Raw genomic sequence first — 11,514 nt, 5'->3', positions numbered from 1 at the left:
GAGAGAGGGATTAACGCGCTCCAGCAGAATCTGTCAGACAGGCAGCAACACGTTCACCTGTCTGTCTCTCTGCAGGTGAGGCTCTGGCATCAGCACACACTCATGTTCTCTCACCTGTTAGTAATAAGTTCTGAGCTCCGACTGCAACTGGCATTCTAGAACATTCCTGACATTCTGCTGCACCAGGGGGCTGTTATATATATATATATATATATAAACACGCACACTCAATAAAGACACACACACACACACACACACTCATGTGAACATAATCAGGGCAGCTTATCAGAGCCTGCAGCGGTGTGTATGGCATGTGTTTGCGGTCATGTTGGAGAGTTAATATGGCAGACTAGCGTTTGATTTCTGTAATCTCTTCATCAGGAGGGTTTCAGCTGTCTCTCTCTCTCTTTCTCCTGCAGGTGCTGAATCTGGCTCTTATTCCAGAGCAGCGGGAGTCCGGCTCACACACTCATTAGCACACAACACACACACACAGTAAGCACTTCATCATGCGCTCAAACACGACGCCTGCTCGCCTGTCAGACTCACGGCGTTCATTCAGCAGATGGAAGTGATGAAAACCAGCAGCGATGATGATGATGATGATGATGAAGAGACTCTTCTACCGGTCCTGTGAGAGACAGATAGACAGATAAACATATAAACACACACACTGACTCACGATGAAACCCTGAAATCACACACATGTAAGTCTGGGAATGATGTAGAGATGAAAACATGTGACACAAATGAAAACCCTCTCAAATCTGTGCTTCTTCTGTGTCTGGATTCCAGCTCTGATCAGTCTGGACATTCATGAGGTGCATCATGGGATGCTTTTATGCCATAACAAAATTACTAAAACTATTCAAACCAAAACTAAACCAGAAAATGTAAAAATAAAAGCTCAAAATATAAAAAAAACTACAATAGTATGTAAATTAGACTAAAATGATGCAGTTTTAAACATTATTCAAATCAGACAGCAAATAAAATCAATGCCAGAACCCACATACACACATTTTAATAATATTTTTAACAGTTCAGCGATGTGCTTTAATGTGCTTAACCCGCGGACTGAAAAACAACCTGTGGCAGCAGTGTAAAGTAGACTGTCACTATCTGCTGTTTTATTTTAGAGGAAAAATATTAAATATTTTATAAAATAAAAAAATAAATAAATGTTATATTATTTATTAGATTATAAAAAGTGTTATACATTATTGTCATATTTATACAATATTTAATAATACATAAACATTTAATATAATATTTAATTCAAACATTTTGCAATTGTTATTTTACTATCTGATACAACTCTCATGACAGTTTGGGGGGGTGGGGGGGGGGTTGGGTTCTGACAGTGACCTCTGACCTCTAAACCTGTAAACAGCACATGTCAGCCACACGCCTCATGAACGAGAGTAAAGGTAAATAAGTCCGTCAGCAGCAACGAGGAGAGTATTTACTGGATAACAAATGCATGCATTTCAGTTCAAATAGAATAAAAGTACAGCATTAACCTGTAATAAGCTGTTTGGGGATGGAAATACCATGTTTTGTTGGAGACCGTAGCATGGTATTACCGTGTTTTACCAGGCATTTGTTTAGCACATACATGTTAATCATGCAGTACTGTAGTAAATATGAAAGCCCCACAGTAAAGGCTTGATGAAGAGCTCGGGCCGAACACAAAGCCTGTCAGAAGAGCCGCACCCAGAAACTCTCTCTGCGCTCCTCTAATTGGATTCAGAGTCGCTGAGCGCGGCGTCCCGCTGCTGCGCCGATTACACAACTTACAAATGTCAAACAAAACCGCAAAACACCAAACAACATCCCCTCGTCTTCATTAGAGAGGGAAATACCAGGAACCTCACCGGATCCAGCCGCTGCGTCTCAAAACAACTACACACTGCATACAAGCTTTAGAAACAACACATGAACACAGTAGACCTCGTTATCCACCTGATTTTTAACATAATAGCAGGCACGGGCATTTGTAACTTGAAAACGTCAAATTGAGTGCAGTGCATTTTGGGAAACAGTATTTCACGCAGAGTGCACAGTATGCGTACTGCAGAAATAGTAAAACAAAACAACAAAACAAAACTAAGAATTGCTAAGAATTATGTCAGAAATGTAAGATATAAACAGAATTGCATGAAACTCATAATTCTATTTTCCCTGAATTCTGAGTTTACATCTCGCAATCGTGACTTTTTTCTCACAAATGAGTTTACATCTCGCATTTCTGACTTTACATCTCACAATTCTGACTTTTTTCTTACAATTCCAATTTTACATCTCGCAATTCTGACTTTTCTTACTATTCCAATTTTACATCTTGCAATTCTGACTTTTCTTACTATTCCAATTTTACATCTTGCAATTCTGACTTTTTTCCTACAATTCCGATTTTTTTCTTACAATTCCAATTTTATATCTCGCAATTCTGACTTTTTTCTTACAATTCTGACTTCACATCTTGCAATTCTGACTTTTTTCTTACAATTCCGACTTTTTTCTCGCAATTCTGACTTTTTTCTCGCAATTCTGACTTCTTTCTGATTACTGAGTTTACATTCTTGAAATTCTTTTTTCCGTCACGAAAAAAAAACTTTTTTTGCGATTCTGAAAGTGCAGTGCATTGTGGGAAACAGTATTTCACGCAGAGTACACAGTAGGCATACTGCAGAAACGGTAGAACAGACAGCGTATGCACTGCAAGTGAGTGATGCAATAAAACGACACAATAAAACAAAACAGACCACTAAGATGATTAGAACAGGAATGCTGTAGTTTTGTCGAATCATTTGCGCAGTTTCAGTGTCTCTCTGAGAACCAGGTCTCAGAGCGTAAGAGCTTCAAGACTGCAGTTTGGCAGAATGCGAGTCTAAACACACACATGTGCGAGCAGCAGCCCTGAGGGTAAAACCGCTCTCTAATCCTTCATTTCTCCATCCGTCCAGCTCATATTATCAGTCTGCCATCTTTTTTTCCACTTCTCGTCTTTTTTGCTTGAGATGTTTTACGATTCAATCTCGTCCAGGACAGAGAAGTTAAATCAAACACATTAAAAACACGTGTGGCTCTAACCCCGACATGCCAGCGCACACAGCGAGGCCCGAAACAAACCGCGTCAACTAGCTACACAAAACACGTGACCGCAATTCATAATGTGCCGCATTCTTAGCATTGTCGCACTGTTCGGCACAACTCGAGGGAACTCTATCGCCCTCTTGAGTACTGCGGTTTACTGCAAGAGCGCACGCTAAGTATGTACGACGGGACCGAGCCAAGCATATGGAAGGCCAAAAGGGCCAAAAACACATGAATTTTAACATGTCAACAACGCGTTAAATGCGCATATTTCATGCGTAAACAACATGTATTTAACGCGTTAAATAAATTAATTAATAATGCAACAATTCCGATTTAATTTATTGCAATTAATAAATGCAATAAATTAAACTGTGCAATACTCAGATCTATATTTTCTACTGTATAGTTTCATAAGTGGAGCATATGTACAAGTAATCTTAGTTTTTAAGATTTCACATATGCTTTTAATTTCTTTTTTATATGTGAGCAATGGTAACATGGCCCAATTAACTCCCTGGGATCAATAAATTATATCTATCATCTAATTTATTTTCCACAAATGTGATATATCTTACCAGGTTTCAAATATAAATACGGTCTATAAAAATAAATACTTAATACAAAAATAAATACAAAAATTTCACCTAAAAATTTGCACCAAATAAAATCAGTCAACAATCCATTAACAAAAATATATATAGTTTTATTTTCACATTGCAATAGAACCAGTCAACAAGAAGCTACTGTTGCAGAATATTAATTACGGTTTGCAGTGCATCAATAGCCGGACTTCTGATAGGTCTTGCAAGAACGTCCACATCCTGCAGTTGTTGCATCTGTGCCTCGGTTGGACTGAATTGGTTTGCAGGAACTGTTACAACTTCCTACCAATCCACAGCAGGAATTGCACCATCTTGAGCAGGGCTGGGTCCAAAAATCTCTGCCATGGCAGTGAGTGATGATGTTTGCCTCTAAAGACATCTGATTTGGTGTGTGTTGACCAGCAGTGCGCAATCCATGATTGTTCCACTGTTCCCTGAAAACCTCAAAGTCCCGGTTAATCCGTGGAAGGTACACATAATGCAGTGCGCAGATGTGTAGCTCATTGGTACAGTCAATGACTCCATCACTCTCAAGAAAGGAGAAAAACTGGTGGTACACATCAGTCATACCCCGCCAAAGATCTCCCCAAAGTCTCTTGATCCTCTGGTTGTGGACACTTCTACTACGGATGGCACTTCCACTTATAGATCCACGATAAATATTCATTAACAAACAAACAAACGGTATTGTTTTCTCCTCCGTGGTCACATCTAACTCGAGATGAAACACCATACCTAGCTGTGGCTTGTACAAACTGGTTAAACACTGTGCCAGCCCTCTTGTCAGAAGCTTGCAAAAACCCAACCAGTCTGCTGAAGCCACAGATTCCCTCATGGATCACTATTCTATATTCTAGGCTAGATGTGAAATGTTAAAAATTAAGATTACTTGTACATATGCTCCACTTATGAAACTACTGTATACAGTAGAAAATACAATGGGGATAAGCGGGTGATTTCTGTCAACAGTCCAGAAGACGTGAAACAAAGTGTGCGCATCCATAATAAAACGTGCCTTGCACGGCTCCGGGGGGTGAATAAAGGCCTCCTGTAGTGAATCCATGCGTTTTTATATCCATATTTCAAGCGTAATAAACGCTTTTTTCTCACGTCTGCTGACTGTCATACGTGCAAGCCATTCCGGCAGATGATGTAGGACGAATGCGTCGCACACGCATGCCAGTGAGATATGCTAGTCTCGCGAGTTTGTGTACAGGAGCAAAGGAAGCAAAGTTTTCTTACTTTAGCAAACGAAAACTGGTCTCCTCTTGGCTTATATCGAAATCCTCCGACATTTTTCTTTACAAATCCTCGTTTTGTGCTTCTAATTTGTGACTGGATTTTTGTTTTGTTCTCTCTCCGCGTTCGTCACTAATCACGCTACGCCGACATCCTACGTCATCCACCGGAACGACTTCTGCGTACCACAGTCAGCAGAAGTGAGAAAAAAGTGTTTATTATATTTGAAATATGGATATTTTTCTTACAAAAATGCATGGATTCGCTACAGGAGGCCTTTATTCACCCCCCGGAGCCGTGCGAGGCACGTTTTATTACGGATACGCCTGCTTTATTTCACGTCTTCTGGTCTGTTGACAAAAAGCACTCGCTTATCCCCATTGTAAGGCTTGGAGGGGCCAGGACAATTTTTAATATAACTCCGACTGGATTCGTCTGAAAGAAGAAAGTCATATACACCTAGGATGCCTCGAGGGTGAGTAAAACACAGGCTAATTTTCATTTTTGGGTGAACTAATAACCCTTTAAGTTTGATCACTGTTAAAGCTAGAATGTCCACTAATGTGTTTATTTACAAAAAGGTATGAGTGGTGAAAAATTATTTTTTCATAAAACTGCAATTTATATTTATTATTTCTATAGGTTATACAAAAAAAAAAAAAGACAAAAGTCTAGTCCAGCGGTTCTCAATTCCAGTAATCCACAAATAAATCTATCCCTTAGAGCAGTGGTTCTCAATTCCAGTCCTCGCGTACCCCCGCTCTGCACATTTTGTATGTTTCTCTTATTGCTTCATTTGTTTGTTATATTTGACTGTAAGTGCCCTGCGAAGTGGACATTACCGGATATTCCTCCATGATTCCAGTTTGAAGGGAGCGTATATGTTCCATACAAAGGGCATTTAAGTGTGCGAGACGTGAATTTAAATTGTATTTATTTACAGAGGCATATTATGTCCCACTTCACGCTTCTCTAGTAAGTTTCGTAAGTGTGTGAAGACGCTGCAGTCAGTGGCGCAGCGCAAATCTGTAAATGAATATTCTGAAGTGAAGTAAACTTCAACGGATTTCACCTGCTTGGGGAGTAGGGCGCAATGGACACTTTGTAGGGACCATGTCAATCGGAACACAGTTCATGCACGGAGCTCACTTCTAACGAGATGATGATCTGAATCAGGTGTGTTAACAAAGAGAGACGTGCAAAACATGCAGAGCGGGGGTACGCGAGGACTGGAATTGAGAACCGCTGTTCTAGTCTATGAATGGTACACCCCCCTAAGCTCACAGAAGTGGTTTGACCCAAGTCCTCAGCAGCCAATGACACTGACCCTTCAAACTGATTTTTAACGCGTATTACATGTATTTCATAAGTATTTAACACGTTGAATACACGTATTTAACACGCTGATTTTTTCCCCCCACGTGTAAACGACACGTTAAAATTCACGTGTTTTTGGCCCTTTTGGCCTTCCATACAAGCATGCGCAGCCGCTTTCCTGCGTCGAGGCCTGAAGGTTCGAGCTGCAGCAGGTTGACTGACACGCACATTCATAACACGCCGTCAGAGCCAGAAACGAGATAAAACCCCATGTCACCAGACATCTAACGCGTATTACATGTATTTCATAAGTATTTAACACGTTGAATACACGTATTTAACACGCTGATTTTTTCCCCCCACGTGTAAACGACACGTTAAAATTCACGTGTTTTTGGCCCTTTTGGCCTTCCATACAAGCATGCGCAGCCGCTTTCCTGCGTCGAGGCCTGAAGGTTCGAGCTGTAGCAGGTTGACTGACACGCACATTCATAACACGCCGTCAGAGCCAGAAACGACATAAAACCCCATGTCACCAGACATCAACCTTAGAGAGAGGAGCGGAATGAAGCGGCTCAGGGTTTTAATTACAGCAGACGTGCCCAGACGGATCCAAACGGCCCTGGATTAATCACTCGATCACATTTTACTGGGAAATATTCAAGTTAATAACCAGCTGAAATGGTCAGGAATCCTTTCAGGTTCTGTTCTGTGGACTTATATCACATATCATAGTATTACATCAATAAAAATAAAAACTATTTCTGATGGGCAAATATTGTTTTTCAGTTGTATTAGTTCAAAAATCACCAGTTCACCGAAGCACATGTTATTAATGGTGATAATATTAACATGATCTGATTTTATTTAGCATTTTATAGTTTATCAGGGGGTTCTCGTAGTATATATGAATGCTTATATTAGTAAATTAATTAATATATACGCAAATATATGAATAAATTATCACATTCATATTTATTTGCCAGTGAGTTATGATATTTGCAGCTCCAGAAGTGTCAGTATAGTTTCACAGTCACGTCTCGGTCCAGTCAGTAAGTAAACATTTCTGCTGTTTATGTAGTTTATGAATAAATGATGCCGTTTATAGCGTGTCGCTGATATCGCGAGAGTTTCGAGCCCTAGTTCGTATGAAGTTGGGAGTTCCACAGATCTCGCGAGACTGTAGAGCGGCACGCTGACTGGGTTCTCAGATCATCTATAGCTCCTTTTATGAAATATGAAGCATTAATAATACACGCTGACAAGTTAATAACGTGAATTTTAATTTAGTTATCACTGTTACAAGCCACCAAGACGTTTATATATTAATATAATCATCTTTATGTGTTAATTTAATGAGTGTTGGGTTTGTTTTTATAATTTAAGAGCCTCCAATAGTCCAGTAGTTCTTCATACACAGAAAAATTAATCCTCATATGAAGCTATTATTGATTAAATCAGTTCATTCATTTTTATTGTCTCATTAATTTCAGTTGCTTTATATTAAACTTGATTTTTTTTTCTCAAAATGTATTTATTTATGAAAAAGTTATGCATTTTGACAATATATTAAGCTAAAAGTGATTAAAACAGTTAATAAAAAATGTAAACGATTCATTGTTTTTTTCTCAAAAATAATTTATTTATGAAAAAAGGTTATGAATTTTGGCAATATATGAAGCTAATAGTGATTAAAAGTTAATAAAATGTAAATAATTGTTTTATCTATTGCTTATTTTCTCCCAAAAATCATGTATTTATTTATGAAAAATGTATGAATTATGACAACAGTGGTGGTGGTTTCATGATCTTATATTGTGTAATGTTATCTTTTTTAATTATATTTGACTTAAATCATAGTCAAATACCGTGCAAAAAGAACAAGGGAAATACAACGTGCAAAAAACTATAAAATACAAACAAAACAAAAGCTTTAGAATTTCTATTGTTTTTATAAAATTCTGGTCTTGTGTTCTCATGATTGAAATGATTTCAAGATGAGTATTTCAACATGTTACACTAATAAATGAGAGTTATGTTATTGTTTTATGCTCTCTGCCGCCCTCTACCGCTCCGCCCTCGTCGCTTCCGCCACGCCCCTCTTCTTCCATATTTGGCCATGCCTTACTAAAGCGCCTGTGGTTGGTCCGCGCGGCATCGGAGCCGAATGACCCGGATTTGCAAGCGTCGCGCCCCTCCCCCTCAGGAGCCCGGATGAGGAAGTGCAGCGCTGACAGGGCTGGGTTCCGTCAGAGAGTCGAAGCCGAACCGCGTCCAGACAGACCCAAACAGAACCGCACAGCGAACCGAACCCGCCTTCAGTCCCGCAGACACCGCCACCGAGCGCCGCAGACATGGTAAGAGCCGCCGCGGACGCGATTTGAGCCGATGCCCGTTTTAGGAAGAGACACGCCGCGCCTCGCAGAATCCGAGCCGAGCACAGTACACACTGCAGTACACCCGAACAAACACTAGAGCACGAACACCGAGGGCTGGAGTATTCGCGGGTTTTGCTGAGGGGTTCGGTGTTTGTTTGGGTTTAATGTGGCAGTTTTTCGGGTTAGTGTTTGAAGGTTTTAGTATTAGAGTCATTGTTTAGAGTAATTTGGCGGGTCAGTATTTGAGGTTTTAGTATTTATGTATCTTATTTTTGATTTTAGTATTTGTAGGTATGGTGTTTGAGTTTTTTTTTTTTAAATATATATATAATAATAGAACATCATCATAATCCTCTTCATGTCCATCTGCTTCTATGACAGTACTGTGTAAAATAAGTGTTTATTTCATCATTTCTGTCTGTCACATTTCAGTATTTAGTCCTCTACATGGCTGGTTTGAGTGTTTAAAGGAGTAGTTCACTTCCAGATAAGGGATAATTACCTGATAATTTACTCTGCCAAATGTCATCCGAGATGTCTTTCTGTCTAAAGTCAAAGAAATGAAGGTTTTTGAGGAAAACGTTCCAGGATTTTTCTCCATATAGTGGACTTCAGTGGAGATCAACGGGTTGAAGGTCCACATCACAGTTTCAGTGCAGCTTCAAAGAGCTCGACACGATCCCAGCCGAGGAATACGAGTCTCATCTAGAGAAATCATCGCTCATTTACTAAAAAAAAATAAACATTTATATAGTTTTTAACCACAAATGCTTGTCTTGCACTAGCTGGACTTCACGCATGACGTAATCACGCTGGAAAGGTGTTGTTAGTGTTTGATGGTTTAAAGTATTTTTGGGGTTTAATGTTTGTTGGTTTAGTGTTTGAGGAACAAATTCCTCGTGTGTTTGCACACACCTGGCGAATAAAGCTAATTCTGATTCTGATTCTGATCTAGAGAAATCATCGCTCATTTACTAAAAAAAATAAACATTTATATAGTTTTTAACCACAAATGCTGGTCTTGCACTAGCTGGACTTCACGCATGACGTTATCACGTTGGAAAGGTCGCTCATGGTTAGCTCTTCGTCTGTGTGCTCCGGTTCAGAAAGAAAAACTCCATCTCATTTTCTCCCCAAACTTCAAAATCATCTGACATCGTGTTTTACCTTTTTATCTAGAGAAATCATCGCTCATTTACTAAAAAAAAATAAACATTTATATAGTTTTTAACCACAAATGCTTGTCTTGCACTAGCTGGACTTCACGCATGACGTAATCACGCTGGAAAGGTGTTGTTAGTGTTTGATGGTTTAAAGTATTTTTGGGGTTTAATGTTTGTTGGTTTAGTGTTTGAGGGTTTTAGTATTAGACTTTTGGGGTTTGAGAGTTTTAATATTTAAGGGTTTATTATCTGGGTCAGTATTTGAGTTTAGTATTACTGTTTAAGTTTAACCGTCAGAGTTTAGTGTTTGATGGGTTCAGTATTTGTTTGGGTTTTCTTGAATTTAGTATTTGAGGTAGTTTAGTGCTTGAAGGGTTTAGGTTTTAGTGTTTGATGGTTTAAGGTGGTGTTTGTTGGTTTAGTGTTTGAGGGTGTTAGTGTTAGACTTGGGGTTTGGGAGTTTAATATTTGAATGTTTAAATACTGAATCAGTATTTGAGGGTTTAGTATTTATGTTTGAGTTTAACCGTCAGAGTTTAGTGTTTGATGAGTTCAGTATTTGTTTGGGTTTTCTTGAATTTCATATGTGAGGTAGTTTAGTGCTTGGTGTTTATATTGTTTTTAGTTTAGGTGTTTTAGGGGTGCGTTGGAGGTGTTAGTGTTTGAGGGATTAAGGTGGTATTTTTTTTTTATTTTTTTTTTTAATTTTTTTAGTGTTTGAGGGTTTTAGTTAGTAATATACCAATATGTATATCATTGTCATCACTAGTGTTGTCACGTTGCAAAAATTTCAGTATTCGGTACCAATACCAGTGAAAATCCAATTTCAGTACCAAAGCAAAACACAAAAACATGCTAATTAAAAAATTTGACTATACTTTCCTTTAATCCAAACTGTGTACATATTTAATTTTAAAGGGCTTTTGAAAACATTCTAGAGTTATTCAGCCAAGAATAACAACTAAGTTAGCTAAAAAAAAATAAAATAAAAAAAAAGCCCAGAACTGCTTTTCTGACTGATATGACACAAACAGTGTTAACCATTTGTACATTCTCTAACACGCATATTTTAGAATCACAATTAATTTAAAAGCCTCAGGGGTGTAAATATTAGAGCCCGACCAATATGGGTTTTTTGGGGGCCGATATTACAGAGTAAAAAAAGACAGATATCGATATATCGGACGATATTCTTTATGTGTAGGCTATATTATAGTACAGTATTGTCAAAAGTTTGGACACACTTCCCATTCATTTCCCACACTTCCCATCAAAAAATCGCATTCGATTTTTTGCACAGCCCTATTTTCTGGTAATCAAATGAACATGCAGAACATGAGGATTCGTATTTAAATAAGTCTTTTTGCAGTTTAATATTCACAGACACAGTCTATATATATGTACTGACCTGTTTTTTATTTATTCATCAAAATAAGACAAATTCCATGAAATTCCGCGTTATACAGTAAATTCCGTTTTTATGACTTCGCATCGCGGAAATCATAGGGCCCTACTAATGTAGCAAACGAATATGATAAACTCATTGTGAGAGTAAAAGACGGGGACATTTGTTGTTTATTTACTTAGCATTGAGTCTCTCCAACTAGGTGACAACGTAGCGTTAAATCATTGTTCAACAAACTCAAGCCACCACCGCACTGCCGTCTGCTGGACTGCAGAAACATACTAACTTTTCAATCTGCTACGTTACTG

This window comes from Sinocyclocheilus rhinocerous, unplaced genomic scaffold (genome assembly GCF_001515625.1).
Source record: "Sinocyclocheilus rhinocerous isolate Xijiao unplaced genomic scaffold, SAMN03320098_v1.1 scaffold2648, whole genome shotgun sequence".
In the NCBI taxonomy this organism is placed as follows: Eukaryota; Metazoa; Chordata; class Actinopteri; order Cypriniformes; family Cyprinidae; genus Sinocyclocheilus; species Sinocyclocheilus rhinocerous.
Note: the sequence above shows the minus strand (reverse complement) of the source record.